General features: G+C 38.8%; 2 pseudogenes; both read left to right on the forward strand.

Annotated features, from left to right (window-relative positions):
• The first annotated feature begins 4,072 nt into the window (after window positions 1–4,072).
• LOC139034856 (securin-like) lies at window positions 4,073–4,696 on the forward strand (annotated as a pseudogene).
• A 7,633-nt stretch (window positions 4,697–12,329) lies between these two features.
• On the forward strand, window positions 12,330–13,018 carry LOC110127892 (zinc finger CCHC domain-containing protein 17 pseudogene; annotated as a pseudogene).
• Window positions 13,019–17,451: the final 4,433 nt, after the last annotated feature.

A 17,451-nucleotide genomic window follows, 5' to 3' on the forward strand; every position in this document is an offset into this window, starting at 1 on the left:
GTGTTACTTTTGCTCAAAACTGAGTGGCTCCCACTTGTCTCAAGGAAAAGCCGAAATCCCATAACTGTTGACAAGGCCCCACAGGCCAAGCCCCACACGCACCCAACTTGGTCAGCTCTAACCACCGCACAGGCTTCCTCAGAGGAGGACACCAGGTCCCGAGAAGCCGGGAGCCAGCGTCTCGCCTTCCCATCCTCAGCCCTGTCCTCACCGCACGGACCCCGCGTGGACCTCAGGCCTACCTCCAACCCCTCCAGTCTCTTTCCTCCACAACTGCCGGGTCTCACTCACCTCAGCAGCGGACTAGGTCGGCAGGGAAGGAGGCCCCCCAGGTCCGGGAAGCGCAGGCCGGAAGTCAAGGGGCCCCCGGGTACCCGGATGAAGGTCAAAGGTGATGGCGCCCCGGGGCTGGCGCCTGTGCGTCTCCTGGCTCCGGCCCACCCAGGGAGGGAGGCAAGAGCGGAGGCTATCTAGCAACCGTGCAGGGCAGAGCCCCCAGGCCCATGCAGCTCTCCGCAGAGCTCTCGCGCTCCGGTCATCCCTCCCACACTGGGTCAGTGTCCTTGCTTACGTTGTGTGTCGCCTCCGGTCCTGCTGTCCACCGTATTTGCTTCAATTTGCCTGCGGTTCAATTCCTGACTGCCTTGAGGTGTTACCTAAATCACCTGTTCTCGAAGATGCATCATCTGACCAGGATATTTCATTATACAACCCTTATCCCCACCTTCGCAATCCATGCCACATTATTTAGTTTTTTTCTTTGTTCAACGCACTACTCACTTTCTAAGGTAGGTATTTTTACTTTTATGTTTTCCTTAGCACTCTGCTAGAAGTCAGCTTCCTCGGGGCAAGAAAAAAATATTCTCTAGACTTACCAGCTTCAGCTTTTTAGGTCACAGGCAGGACTTTGTCTCCTACTTCAGATCTGGCACTTTTCTTCATGCTCACGGTCATGATCTAGATTCAAGCAAACATCCTTCTCTTGAATTGCCACCATAACCTTCAGCTACATACTATTCAATGTATCTCCCTTACATGCATTTAAAGAGTTTTCTAATATTCAAACGTGACTATGTTACTCCCCGTCTGAAACCATTTAATGTTTACTCATTGTGTTTAGGATTATGTAGTATTTCAGTGAGAAAACTCATTTGACATAGAATGATGGAGCATCTTTACAGACAGCTCATCTTGGAGATCAGAGAATTATTCCCATTACAGTGAGACTTTTGAATACGGCCTTAGAGAGAGAGTGGATGTGACGTATTGAGAGCAATGTGCCTAAATTTATGTGTCACCCTAGATTCAGCCCTTCAGATGAACCTTTCTAGAAGTCATGCTTTTCCAGTATAGACACATTATAGGCAGTCAATAGGAGTCTCTCAGGATTTCTGCTTTGCCAATAGTTTAAAAATACTGAGGAAACTGGAAGTTTATTAACATGAAAGGAAGACTGTGAGGATTAGGGGAGAAGTGAAACAAGGCAGTATGGGAGCAATTGTTTAGAGAGATTTATAACATTCCTTGGTATTTAGCAGAGAATGTATCTTCTGATGGCACCAGGAGAGATGGTGAAGTTTGTATTGATCAATAGCCTGATCTCCAGGTGCTGAGGTCAGGGATTTGAGACCATGTAGAATCACTGACACATAAAAAGATAAAGTTAGACGATATCTCAGTAAAATCTTAATATATTACTTAGTAAAATCTTAGTGTATACTTAGTAATATCTTTATAGCTCTTTCATTCTAGGTTAATTCTGTGAATGTTTAGCTAATTTAAAACACCTATATCACAAGATGGAATATGACTAAGAGTGTTGTATCATTATGTAAATAATGTCATAGTCTTGTTAATTTGAGAGACTAATTTCTATCAAAACATGGATCATATCTGTCTTATCTTTTATTCCTGGTTCCTAGAGCAATGCTTGGAGCATGCTTTTTTGAATAAATGAATCACGTTTTTTAGCCTTAAATATTTTTTTCATATAATTTGTTTTTGTTTTATATATTTTCATATAATATAGTTTTTGTTTCATATGATGTTGCCATTATATGCACATAAGTTTATGAAAATGTTTACCTGAATGAGAATTTTGCAATGTTATTGTTTATTTATAATATCCTGTGAAAAATAACTAATGAAGGACACTTAGAAGAGGTTGTTCATGGTGAATTATCTTGAAGTAAGTAAAAAGGAATGTTCTATTAAGATGTTTTTTAACTTAGATTATATAATAGGTTGTAAGTTGGTAGTCCTTATTGTGCAATGAGGTAATCCTTATTCATCTCAAGAAAATAGTAAAGCCTGTGGCATAAGGTTCAGAAGGAAAGTTTATATTTGAGGATAGCTGAAACAGCCACATTTGAATAGTTGAATAGTATATTTTCAAGGATACAAAAAGATTTTACAGTTTAAGTTTAATACTAAATTTTGGAAGTTAAGTCATTCATTACCTACTTATTGAGGACTTATATTTTGCAGGATGTGGAGTCAAAACAAAGTCCCTATCAATACATTCACACTCACATACATACACATTACCCCCTGCCTACTTATATGCCTACTGTACATATACACTTACCTATATGATTATTTTATCTGCTCACATATACCTGTATACCTATTATATATACACACACACATACCTACTACTCATATTGTACATATGTATATATTTTCTGAGACTTAAGAGACCATCAAAATTAAAACTGGTGACTAAAACCATTATGAATGAGAAAGTAAATTTATAATTTTAATAAAAAATAAACATGATAAGAAAAGTCTGTAATTTCATGAAATGACATTGTCTAAGAAATGACAGCTTTATTATGTAACTTTCTTCAGAATTATATCTTAGATATGTGGAAGCATTCATACTGGAGTATGTGCTCAATTTTTAATTTGTACTTTGTCATAATTTTAATTGTATCTCCCAAGATTTATCTGTTATCTCTAAAGGAGTCACCTTGCTAAAATGATTATTCAACTTTAAAAGTCTTCTGTTTTCATAATGTTTTGAAAGAAAAACCATGTTAACAAATTATTTAGCCTATTTTAAAAAATGGCACTGTGTAAATGTTCTACTAGACCTTCTTTGTGCTTCCTGGAAACCTCTTTTTATAAGATACATTGACTTTTTTCAGGCAATCAAGGTGCTCTTTAGTAAATGGCTTCACAGAGCATCAATTTCCATGAAAACAAGTGCTGGATATTCTTCTTTATCAGCCATTCTCAAAAGTGTCTTTTAAAGGCAAGAACAAACTGAATAAATGAAATATTTATCTTTCCCTTGCAAAGTTTGACAGACTTATATACCAAGAGTATTTGTATTCTAAATCTTGGGTTTTACTTAATGTATGTGCCTCATAAGAGCATGTGTTTTCAACCACGTGCAGAAAAGCTGACCCTGAAATTGTGTGTGCTATCTTATAATTTTTATGGATGGTTATAGGATTTTTGTACTGGACAAAGATCAGTTTAAAACAAGTAAAGGTAAATGCAATTAAAATACAGCTTGTTATTAAGTGGTATCTATTTTATGTCGAATCTTGTCCTCCAAAATATTTAAAGTACATACCTATAAAGACTCGATAAACTGTTCACCTGAAGAGAAGGGCAATCATATAATATATGGGTTAATAAATGCAAGAAAGAAGAAAGTGTGAAGTAGAATGAAAAGTCAGGAGTCAGGGAGAGAGAGAAAAAAGACAGCAATGGTAGGCAGGAAGCAGAATATTATGTAAAACAGACAAAGAATAAAAAATTTTCAACAAAATGGTGTATTGTCACTCCTTAGTTGTCTGGTCTCTTTTCCCTAGTTTCAAAAACATTAATATTTGTGATCATATTAAAATTTAATATCACTGTTCTTACATATATATTAATAAGACCCCTTCTCTCATTTCTTCCTTACCACCAGTTTTGCCAGCCAGGAAATACTCTTAGAAAATTACTTCCATGTGTGGATAAATGGAGAGAAGGAAGAGAAGGAGGAATAGTATATACATACATATACACACACACACACACACACACACACACATACACATATACATATACATGTATATGTGAACCAGGCACCCACGTGGCTCCTAAGGACGGGCTGAGCTTGGGGTCTGTGCCTTCAGTCAAAGCTTTAGATGAAAGATCTCAGGTTTCAACACCACATGTTAACAAAATGTTTGATGCTCCACCAGCTTTACCAAAAACTGCCAGAAAGGCTTTGGGAACTGTCAACAGAGCTACAGAAGAATCAGTTAAGATGAATGGACCCCTCAAACAGAAACAGATAACTTTCTCTACCAAAAAGTTTGCTGCGAAGATTATTAAAGCAAAAAGTTCTGTTTCTGCCTTAGATGACACCTACTCAGAAATAGAAAAATTCTTTCCATTCAATCCATTAGATTTTGAGAGTTTTGACCTCCCTGAGGAACACCAGATTGCACACTTCCCGTTGAATGGAGTGCCTCTCATGATCCTTGATGAGGAGAGAGAGCTTGAGCAGCTGTTAACACGTGGGCCCCCCTTCGCCTCTGAAGATGCCTCTTCCACTGTGGTAGTCTAATCTGTTGCAGTCTCCCTCAAGTATTCTGTCAATTCTGGATGTTGAATTGCCACCTGTTTGCTATGACTTAGATGTTTAAATTTCTTAGCACTTTATAGTTTGGGTATGCATTAATAGTTTGTATTAATAAAGCAATTCTTTGTTTAATAAACTCTTACTAAAAAAAAAAAAGCTTATTAGGCTTCCTTGGTAGGAATATGTATTTTTTTTTTTCTGAAAGTTGCTCAATCGTATCTGACTCTGCGTGACCCCTATATACCCTATGGGGTATATTGTCCTTGTATGTATACACACACACACACACACACACACACACACACACACACACACAGAGCTTCCCTGTATATAGTCCCTGTATGTACACACACACACACACACACACACACACACACAGCTTCCCTGTATATAGTCCCTGTATGTACACACACACACACACACACACACAGCTTCCCTGTATATAGTCCCTGTATGTACACACACACACACACACACACACAGCTTCCCTGGTGGCTGAGACAGTAAAGAATCTGTCTGCAATGCAGGAGGTCCAGGTTCAATCCCTGGGTCAGAAAGATCTCCTAGAGAAGGGAATGGCTAGCCACTGCAGTATTCTTGCCTGGAGAATTCCATGGACAGACGAGCCTGGCAGGCTGCAGTCCATGGGGTTGCAAAGAGTTGGACACGACTGAGCGACTGAGTACCACTAGCACCAGTGAAATTATAAAGTCCTCTTTGGTTTTTGCTCATGTTTTGTTTCAAGATATTAAATTGCTTTAAAGTGCTTGAAGCTTTTTCTTTGTTTTTGAGCGAAGTACATAGCCTTATTGACTTTATACCTAGGAAGGTGACATTGCAAGTGCCAATGCCATATTTTTCTTTTGTGTCACTCCATTACCTGATGTAATGAGCCAAAATAGGAGATCTTTAGCCTTTTATTATATTTATTCTTTTTTGAATTCTTGATTAGGATGTTGTCAGTGCCTACCCTAATATTTGGAGTTCTGGAAAGCAGAAGTCTGTAAAACTGTGGACATTTCACCGAGTAATAGAAACTAAAGCTGAAAGAATTTTGTTTGAAAAACTGAGTAGAAAAATAATCATTAAACAGGACTGGGGAAACAAAAACCCTGTTTTTCAAATGTGCAAACTCTAGGAACCATGTTATAAAATTGTTAAACATACAGATTTGATAGGTCCTAAAATCTATGTGTGGACCCTGAGCAGGCCTTTTCATGACCACACACGTCTGGTGAGTACTGAAACAGTATTAATATCCGGTTAGTTTGATGAAGGCATGTTTGTAAGAGTTCAGGTTCATGACTGAACCTGAAAAGAGTTCATGACCCTGGCTACCATATATGGATGAGTCTTAGATTCTTATTCACAGTATTTCTACAATCCCTATTATTTATTTATTTATTTTCATTTATTTTTATTAGTTGGAAGCTAATTACTTTACAATATTGTAGTGGTTTTTGCAATACATTGACATGAATCAGCCATGGATTTACATGTGTTCCCCATCCTGATCCCCCCTCCACCTCCCTCCCCATCCCATCCCTCTGGGTCTTCCCAGTGCACCAGCCCTGAGCACAACAGACAACACTGAAATACACTGGGAAGACCCTATAAACTTTTTAAATTCAGCTTTTTAAGAAATTTACGTGTGATAAAATGTACCCATTTGAAGTGAACATTTCAATGAGTTTTGTCTATGCAGTTACGGTGATGAAATACATATTAATGTTGTGAGGAAATATCTTTTACTCTTTGCCAATTGAAATTAATTTTCCCATTGATTTTTTTTTAAACCTTGATAGCAGAAAGCCTCAGAGAATGGCTTGGGACATCTGCTTTGATCAACTACCTTCTGAAAGTTTGGCTATTGTGATAGTATGAATGTCTTCAAATTGGATTGCTTGAGTCTCTCTGTAAGCAAATTAATTTTCATGATACTCTTAACATGGCCTTCTTTAAGTCTTCATTTGAAGTTCCACACTTGAAGACATTATCCTGGAAGGCATAACATCTAATAACTACATTTGAGTTTTCTCTATTAAAAAAAATGACAGTCCCAACAGTTTTGACAAAGGAAGTAAAGAATGCTGTGGAAAGCATCTTTATGTCATAATCAGAATGCTTTTTATCTTACTTTTAGGCATGTTTGATGAAACCACAGAATGCCATGTGTATTGTCTTATTTCTGTAAATTATTTAACTCCTGCACTTTACAGTTATTTAGGATATTCAAGACATATTTATTCTAGAACTTGTGAACTGAATATGTGATAGAGGGTAAACACTATGAAGCATCATAAAATTCAGATCTTTACCCAGCAAACCTATACAAAATCAAAACACACTGCTAACAACCCTTTAATTTATGGTTTTATTTAATTTATATTTGCATAAAAAATGAAAGTAAATTTGATAATGTCCTGATTCAATAAATACATATTCTTGATCTGTGTTTTATCATTAATTATCACATAGGTTCAGTGACTAAGAGCATGTTCTAACTCAGTGACCAAGAACACTCAGAGATCTTGAAATGTTTTTTCAAATACGTGTTTCTAAATTCTGGGTAGAGCTTGGAAGTAAGGAATGTATTATGGTTATTTACTTGGTCCTTAAACAAGCGTATGTTAACCACCCTGTAGTGTGTTTATTTCATTTCATAGTCTTTTACTTAAAACATCTTTTACCTGAATGGAAAGAATTCCTTCTGTAGTTCACTATAGTGTACTATCTGGGCTTCCCTGGTGGCTCAGTTGGTAAAGAATTTGCCTGCAATGCAGGGAGACCCAGGTTGAGCCCCCAGGTGGGGAAGATCCGCTGGAGAAGAAAATAGCAACCCTTTCCAGTATTCTTGCCTGGAAAATCCCATGGACAGAGGAGCCTGGTGGGCTACAGTCCATGGGGTCGCAAAGAGTCAGACATGACAAAACAACAAACGAATTATAAAAAAGAAAAATAGTGTACTAAGACTTTTTTCTACTCTTATCTTTAATAATACTATTTAATTATGTTTTTCTGTGTATCAATTAGGCTTTAAAACTTTTATTTTATTTTAGAAATTATGGGCATATGGCACTGTCATCTACACCCTTTAGTTTCCTCTCTTTATTCAAATGAGTTTCCATAATTTGATTTCTGACTGATGTTTATGTATGTGAAAATATATCTTTTAGATAGTAAGGATGAAGTGTAACTCATCTTGATAAAATAAACTTACTAATTGAATGTGATGGTAGTGGGAAAAAATGTCATAACCAAAGGAAACATTTAAACAACAAAACTATTTGATAGCCTAAAATTTGACTTTGGCATTGGATACATTTTACATTGATGCTCTAAATATGAGTTCTTCAAGATACTCATTTGTATTAATTAGTGTACAGTCTCTTAGCCAGATTGACTTTGAATTGTCAGTGTTCTACAGCCAGACTCATGTTTATTATATAGCATTTGTTGTACTGTTTTAATTTGAGAAAAGCAAATATTAAAATTAATTCAAATATTCCAAAATAAGTTGAAATTAAAGAATGTTTAGAAAGGGACATATGCTGTTAACCAAAGCTAAAATATATTCAAGTTATAAATACTAATTTCCAGCCTGTGTTGTGCCATTTATATTTAGTTATCCTGAAGCTTACCTCCAAATCCTTCTCTCTCACAAAAATCCAAAACAAAAATAAATCCTGCATATTTTAATTTTCAAATTATTTCACTAAATATTTCAAAGAGATAGAAAATATGTCTTACAAATTAATGATATGATGTTTCAAGTTTCCACTGCTTTTAAGGCAGTTAAATGTTAATAAGAAACTCTGAAGTCAATATATTGTAAATCCCCAAAATATGTAAGAATCTTCTTAGTTATATAATTATAACTGTAATATTCATGGTAATCTAGAGCAATTTAAGAAAATGTATATGTGTCCTTATCTTTTTATATTTATATTAAGGAAATTTTGTTTGAAAATATACTCTACAATGTTATGAATTTGTTGCTGTTTAGTCACTAAGTTGTGTCTGACACTTTTGTGAGCCCACGGACTGTAGCCCACTAGACTCCTCTGTTATGGGATTTCCCAGGCAGCAATACTGGAGTGGGTTGCCATTTCCTCCTCCAGGGGATCTTCCCGACCCAAGAATCGAGCCTGGGTTTCCTGCTTGGCAGGCAGATTCTTTACCAGTGAACCACCTGGGTACCAACGTTGTGAATAGGGTAAAATTAATCAGACAACAGATGTAGACTTTTCTGTCTGTCACTATCTTACATCTCAGAACAAATCATTTCAATTTTCTGAGCCTCATTGTTTTTATTGGCACCACTAGGAGACACATATTATCCTTGTTATCGGTTGTGAAAATTAAGTGTAAATGGTTTAAGTCACTTTTCAAGGATCCAAAATGAAGAAATAACAAAGCAAACCCTTAGACTTAGGTTTGTAGCCTCAAAACTCCTGACTTGACTTACTAGGACACACTTACTTTTATTAAAATAAGGTTTTAGCAAAGATTAAAAGCTAGTGTGTCCTAGAAAGTCCAGTCAGAGATTCTGAGGCTACTATGACATAGTGACTTTTATTAAAATAAGGTTTTTTAATCTTTGCCTTATACTTGAGGTAGACTGAGACAAAGAGGTTCAAGTGCTTACCCAAGGTTATATGGTCAGGAAATGTCAAAGCTGAGACTTGTACACAGAACTACTAATTCTGATTCTAGTTCTTTCTTCTGGACCAAGCAGCCTTCCAAAATGAATGCCTCATGAAGTTCAGCAGGAGTAAAAAGGAAAAGACTCTAGAAATAATACCTTGTGTGTGCATATGGGTGGGTGTGTATAGTGCATATATGTACCATATATAACAAATATAAATATATTTATGATTTTCAGTAGAATGGTTTTTTTTCAGATTGTAACATGTTCATGCTGCATATTATACACACTATTTTGCTTCTTACTTTTTTCCCTCTTATAAATCCTGACATATGAGTCCAGTTTTGGAGAGAAGGTGAGGTAAAAATGCAACATGTGGTTTTTGTCCAGGTGACTACCCTCTTTTTCTAACGCTGTTTATGGAATAATCTTTTATTTCTCCATAGATTTGAAGCAAATATTAAGGTCCAGAATTTTTTAACAGTATTTTATAAACTGTTTAAAGAGCTATCTGCCCTCTGTTAACCAAATTACTAAGCACATATCAGAGACATACTGTAATAGTTTCTGAGCCCTTGAGTTACCTTGAAAGCAGTAAGGTACTGATTTGACTATATTCACTTGTTGAGTTAAATGTTTATCTTAGTGCAGTTTCCATAAGCAAGATTTAGGTAATGATTCAGGGTAAAGAGAAAGGGTAGTCAGCAAAGGGAAGAGCTGTCTATGAAAAATCTTGAATACTACAGTTTTGAATGTCACAGTGGTACACTTATGGTCATTTCTTTGGAAGAATTAACCATTAAAGTAAATATTATAGCTGCTATTTGGTATCCATGGCAAACAAATGGAGAAACAATGGAAACAGTGACAGACTTTATTTTCTTGGGCTCCAAAATCACTGCAGATGGTGACTGCAGCCATGAAATTAAAAGACATTTGCTCCTTGGAAGAAAAGCTATGATCTAGACAGCATATTAAAAAGCAGAGACATTACTTTGCCAACAAAGGTCTGTCTAGTCAAAGCTATGGTTTTTCCAGTAGTCATGTATGGATGTGAGAGTTGGACTATAAAGAAAGCTGAGCACTGAAGAATTGATGCTTATGAACTGTGGTGTTGAAGAAGACTCTTGAGAGTCCCTTGGACTGCAAGGAGATCCAACCAGTCTGTTCTAAAGGAAATCAGTCCTGAATATTCATTGTAAGGACTGATGCTGAAGTTGAAACTCCAATACTTTGGCCACCTAATGCAAAGAATTGACTCATTTGAAAATACCCTGATCCTGGGAAAGATTGAAGGCAGGAGGAGAAGGGGATGACAGAGGATGAGATGATTGGTTGGCATCACCGACCTGATAGACATGAGTTTGAGCAAGCTCCAGGAGTTGGTGATGGACAGGGAAGCCTGGTGTGCTGCAATCCATGGGGTCGCCAAGAGTCAGACAGGACTTAGCGACTGAACTTAACTGATTTGGTATCACAGACTTATCTATATATGGATTATTTTAGAATTTCTAGAGCTGGTTAAGGAGTCTTAGATACACTTAAGATTGTACAGACACCCCTGGATGTGCAACAATTTTTATCTTTTATGTGCATTTTTCATTATCTACTTAATTCAAAAAAGTTTACTGCCTTTCTGCATCTCCAGTCTCCATGATAAGAGAAAAACAAAGTATCCTTGGCAAAGTGCCTCACTGGAAACGAGACACTGCTGCAAGACGTGATTCCTACATGTACAGTCTCACTATCAAGTTGATATCCTTATAAATAAAAATGATCTGGTGAACTCTGGGACTTCACCCTGGTGATTCAGATAGTGCTGAGGACCTTATTCATGACTATATTGGACATGAAATTGTTATTTACTGCTTAAAACATATGATAGGCTAAACTCCAGATATTTATGCTTTCATGCAAAGAGCATGGCCTTTGGAGATAGAAATCTCTAGCTCTTTCACTGCCTGCGTCATTGAACCTTGCCTTCCACACCTGTAACTCTGGAACAGTGTTTATTTTTCAGGGGGAGGGGGTAAAATAAAATAATGAGATAAGAGTAGCACAGTGTTTTATACAAGGCTTAGTATATGTGAACTCCCTTCATTTTCTCTTCTTTACTGGAAACTATTTTTATTCCATAATGCCAGCTGTTTTATATTACTTCAACAATTTGCTCCAATAACTCTTCCAGGATGTTATTATATTAAAGTGTCTTATCTTTGAGGTCATTGTTTGTGGGAACTAGTTTTTAAATATAGATTCCTTTTTCCTTAAGAATAAGGTAACTAGAACACAACCTGAAACATTGAAAATATTTCAAGTAATGAATTTTATTTCAATCAATAATTTTTTTTTATAAAAAGCAACCTAGATTTACATAACTGTACATTTTCAGTTATTGAATGATTTTTATGATCTTATTTCTCTGTTTTGCATGCTCTTTTTCTCTGTTACATGACTTTTAGTCATTATCCTTTGCAGATTTATCTTCTTTTGGTGGTTTTTCTTAAAATTCTTTTTCTGTTAGTGGCCTTGAAAGAGAAATGTAGGCTCATGACATTTCAAAAGCAATTCACTTGGGCTTGTTGGCATTAACTTGAGTGTTGATGTTGTTGCAAGAGTAGGACAGATATTCTTCAAACAAATAGCATATACTCCCTCCGTTTATTGCACAAAGTGACCAACAGAATACTCAAAATATAATCTAATCTGATTTAATTGCAAACTCTTTATTTCCTGCTGATTGTAGGAAATAAATTTAGATGTTAACTACTACAACAAAACATATATAAAATGAGATTATTTAAATTTATACCTTCCTACATCCAGCTTTATTTTTTGTTTCTTTTCTTTCATTTGTTTGTATCTTACAGCTGACCTTGAAATCAAGAAAAATTATGATTTAAGGAAGTAAATATAATATTTTGGGGTAATGGGATTCCATTCTTGATTTCTGGAATTATACTTTAGGGACAAGAGGTGGTTCTGTGTGATTAAAAATCTGTCATTAATGCTGCAAGGGGAAGACCAGAGGCTGACACCAAAATGCTTCAATTAGCTTTAGCAGAAGAGAAATGGAGGAGCCATAGAACATTAAGGATGAATTCAGGAAGACCCGAGACCATGGGGAACTTGCCTGCTCTCTACACTATTTTCCAAGGAGAAGTTGCTAAGTCACTTGGAGCCATTATCAAAATTCCAGGCTGTTGGAAGCAAGATCTGGTTTGAACTCACATGTCATCCTATTGCATGGATAAGCCCTCTGAGATAGTAGATGTTGGAGACAAAGTGTGGGTGAAGCTCATTGGCCGAGAGACAAGAAATGATAGGATAAAATTACCCTTCTCCATGAAGGTTGTCAACTAAGGGACTGGGAAGGACCTTGATCCCAACAATGTTATCATTGAGCAAGAAGAGAGGCAGAGGCAGTCCGTCCAGGATTACACTGGGCAGAGGATCACCCTTGAGGCTGTCCTGAACACTGCCTGCCAGAAGTGTGGCTGTAAAGGCTACTTTGCAAAGGATTGCTTCATGCAACCAGGTGGGACCAAGTACTCTCCTATGAGGAAGAGGAGAAGGAAAAGGCAAAGTCAGCAGAGTTTGAAAAGCCTGACCCCAGGAGAAATTCTTCTAGAAAAAGAAAGGAGAAAAATAAACATAGAGACAGGAAGTCATCTGACTCTGACAGCTCAGACTGTGAGAGTGATACAGGCAAGAGGACAAGGCAGACATCAAAGGACAGCAAGTCAGCAAAGAAGAAGACAAAGAAGAAGAGGCCCGAGGAGTGAGAGTGCAGAGTAGGGGGGTGGTTGACAGAAGGAACCAGGAGCCTGTAGTTTGAAACCCTGGCTCCTAGAAAAGACTCAGAAGTGAGAACATGGCCTCCCACCCCCTTCTCTCCCAGAGGAGATGGCATCTCTCATGCCACAGACAGGTTTAGGAGTTAGGTATCAAAAGCATCTGCCTGAACGAACTGTTTCCTTATCACTCTTGGTCCCTCTGCAAGTGACCCCTGCAGCTCACCCATTCATTCACCCAACTTCATTCAGCAGGGAGTCTTATTTCCCTCTCCAGCTGCCACTTCCAGAGCCATCCAGGCTAGAGCCGCAGGGACTGCTGTGGGGGTGAGTCTGGCTGTAGTTGGACAGAGTGATGGGCCTACCGACCCATCACTGATTGATGGATGGTCTCTGCTGCATCCAGCACAGGGGCGGAGACCGGCAGTATGAGAGAGAACATGGGAAGAAGTGGCGCTCACCTTTCCATTCCCCTAAGATGATTCTCCTATGTTAGAAGTGACAGTTGCTGGTCACAGCCAGGAAACCACTGTTTCCAGTGACTGAGCTTGTTTGGGACTTTTCATCAGACCACTGAACCAGACATCTCAAGCCCAAATCATTGGTTTACTTTGTATTTACTTCAGTGTGAGCCAATTGGTTCCATTTCAGGTTTCTGCTTGAATTCCTGGTACTAAAAAAGAGAAAACTCTCATTATTTGATCCATGTCCATAGATTTGACTGTTAATATCTCTCCTCTGTATAAGCTGTGCATGCAGTTGTTGTTTCTGATGTTATTGCAGTCATATCTGACCAATGTCCATAGTCTTTCTAATCTATAAAATGCTCAAATAGTAATCCTCTTATTCAGTGTCTGCTCCCTTTTGTACATTTCAGTTACCCTAACTGCAAAATTTAATGTAATTGTTAGTAGACATCAGTGGGCATATTAGCAGTGAAATGAAAGAACTGAGGTAAAGAAAAAGGGCTGGTGATCCAGAAAGTATATAAGCATCTTTACAAAGAACAAAGATATGGAAACAAACCCTCTTGTCTTGTTGGAGGACCACTGAGACCAACAGAATGCCAGTAAGAATCTTGGATTCCACTCATAAAGAGCATATGAACACTGGCACCCCAGGAAGGGTAGAGAGAGGTCACTGTCCAATCACACACCTTAGCCTGAGCCGAGTTAATGCTCAGGCCCTGCTTACTCCACATCACAGCGTGGCACGGGATCTAGGGTAGCCATAATTGGGGCAGAGACTCAACAGTGAACACAGAGTGATCCAGTTGTAGAACAAAGGTTAGGTGGGGTGGCAGAGGGCACAGAGGATCCAGGCTACCTCACTGAAATCCTCAGCCCATATATGCACCTGCTGGTACATGCAGGGTCTGGGTGCTGAGCCCCGGGCTTCAGAGGACTGGGGTTGGCTGCACAGAAAGAACCTGAAGTGGTCCGCAAGGGGTTGGATAGAGCGTGGCGGGGAGGTGTACATGGGGGAAGCACGGCCCCATCACAGAAGCAAAGTATCCTCACTAAGGCGTGCAAGGAGCGGGGGCCAGGGCCCACCCTAGCAGCCTCCCGTCTGGCGTGCTCACAGTCCAGCGGGCACGTACTGCCATTGAAACCCCACTATTAAGGCACCAGCGAGGGAGGGCTAGACCCACCATAGCCGCCTCGTTATCGTCGCTGCCTCAGTGAGCTCTGCCAGCGAGACGACAGGGCGATGTCTGGGCCGGGTCCAGCTCAGCATCTGTGGGCTTTGCGGGAGTGTCACACGGAGGCAGGGCCAGGGTCTGGGTGGCTTCCCGTGCTCCTGCAGCAGGTCCAGGTACTGTTCTGGGTTCCTGACTTCTTCAACGGATCCGTGCTGGCAGCGCTGTGAACATAGCGACCTGAGGGACACCAGGGCAGATCGCCTGCATTTCAGCCGCGGAGCTGGGGCCAACGGCAGTGCTAACAACAGTGCCAACAAGAGTGTACTTGGTGAGGCGCGCGGGCAGCGCCGCAGAGCGCGCCTCCCAGCGGACAGCTCTGGGAAAGCAATACTCAGAGGCTCCTCCCCCCGGGGGAGTGCTCCAGTCCCATCCATCGCAGACTGCAGCTCAGAATGAATCTGACGGCTGCTGCGCCAACAGCTAGGAGGAAGACCCGACCCCTGACACCGCGGTGATAACCACAGAGCAGAGCAGAGACCTGCTCAGTATCCGGTTCAGTCACACCTGCTATCAACGACGTAACAATCTGCACACATTGAGTAAAGACCGCAGTAGAGAATCATTTATCTTAAATCCAGGGAGTAGAAGAAATGTAAGTAAAATGAAGAAGCAGAGGAACCACTCCCAATTAAAAGATCAAGATAATTCCCCTGAAAGAACAAACAATGGGAGGAGGATTTGGGGGAGAAGGGATACGTGTATATGCATCGCTAAATCCCTTCACTGTATACTTGAAACTGCCAGAACATTGTTAATTGGCTATATCTTAATGCAAAATTAAAAATTTAAAGTTTGGAAAAAAAGACAAATCAATCCTGACTCTTTTTAACTTTCAAAAAAAAAAAAAAAAGAAACATACCTCTTCATTCTAATAGATACCAAGTTCAAAAAGGAAATAATGAAAATAAGGAAGGAATTAAGAAAGGCTATTGATAGAATGAAAGTTACTGTTAAATAAACTAGAAATTATAAACAGGATCCAAGAAATGTTAGAAAACTCACTCACCAATTCAAAAGCTGAGCTAAAGGCAGTGAATAACAGAATGAATCATGCAGAAAAACAAATAAGTCATCTAAAAGAATAATGGAAATCACTCAATCAGGACAAGAGACAGAACGCCAAATTAAAAAAAAAAAAAAAATGGAAGCAGTATAAGTTACCTATGGGATAATAGAAAGCATGCCAATATACACATAATAGGAATCCTGAAAGGAAAAGAAAGAGAAAAGGGGACTGAAAGTGTATTTGAAGAAATTATGAGTGGAAACTTCCCAAAGCTAAAGAAGGAAGCAAATATCTAGGTACAGGAAGCATTCAAGGTTCCAAACAAGATATCTGATACCAGAACCAGACCAAAAAACTACCAAAAACTCACAGTCCAAAATCTTTGATGAATGTAGAAGCAAAAAATCCTCAACAAGATATTAGCAAACCAAAGCCAACAGTACATAAAAAAGATCATACATCATGACCAGTTTGGATTCATCCCAGGATCACAAGGATGGTTCAGCATAGGCAAATCAATCAATATGATACACTACATCAACAAAAGAAAAGACAAAAATCGCATGATCATCTCAAAAGAGGAAGGAAAAACATTTGATAAAATTCAACATCCATTCATGATGAAAGTGGAAGTCGCTTAGTCATGCCCGATTCTTTGTGACCCCAGGGACTATGCAATCCATGAAATTCTCAAAGCCAGTATACTGGAGTGAGCAGCCTTTCCCTTCTCCAGGGGATCTTCCCAACCCAGAAATCAAATCAAGTCTCCTTCATTACAGGTTTATTCTTTACCAGCTGAGCCATCAGGGAAGCCACCGTTCATGATAAAAAAAAAAATTTTTTTTTTAAGCCACTTAATGAAATGGGAACAGTGACAGACTATTTTGGGGGGATCTAAAATCACTGCAGATAGTGACTGCAGCCATGAAATTAAAAGATGCTTGCTCCTTGGAAGAAAAGCTATGACCAACCTAGATATCATATTAGAAAGCAGAGACATTATTTTGCCAACAAAGGTCCATCTAGTCAAAGATATGGTTTTTTTATACACATCATGTATGGATGTGATAGGTGGGCTATAAAGAAAGCTGAGTGCCAAAGAATTGATGCTTTGAAACTGTGGTGTTGGAGAAGAAGACTCTTGAGAGTCCCTTGGACTGCAAGGAGATCCAACCAGTCCATCCTAAAGGAAATCAGCCCTGAATATTGATTGAAAGGACTGATGTTGACGCTGAAACTCTAATACTTTGGCCACCTGATATGAAGAACTGACTCATTCGAAAATACCTTGATACAGGGAAAGATTGAGGGTGGGAGGAGAAAGGGATGACAGAAGATGAGATGGTTGGATGGCATCACCGACTCAATGGATATGAGTTTGAGTGAACTCCGGAAGTTGGTGATGGACAGGGAGGCCTGGCGCGCTGTACTCCGTGCAGTCGCAGAGGCGGACACAATTGAGCAACTGAGCTGAGCTGAGCTGAACTGAATGGAAGTGGGTAATGAGGGAAAATATTTCAGCATAAGAAAAGTCATTTATTGTCCATCAACAGAGGAATCGATAAAGAAGATGTGGTACATATATACAGTGGGATATTACTCAGCCATTAAAGAATGAAATAATGCCGTTTGCATCACATGGATAGGCCTAGAGATTGTTATACTAAGTGAAGTAAGTCAGAGAAGGAGAAATATCATATGATATTCTTTATATGC

The sequence above is a fragment of the Odocoileus virginianus genome, chromosome 4 (assembly GCF_023699985.2).
Source record: "Odocoileus virginianus isolate 20LAN1187 ecotype Illinois chromosome 4, Ovbor_1.2, whole genome shotgun sequence".
NCBI lineage: Eukaryota > Metazoa > Chordata > Mammalia > Artiodactyla > Cervidae > Odocoileus > Odocoileus virginianus.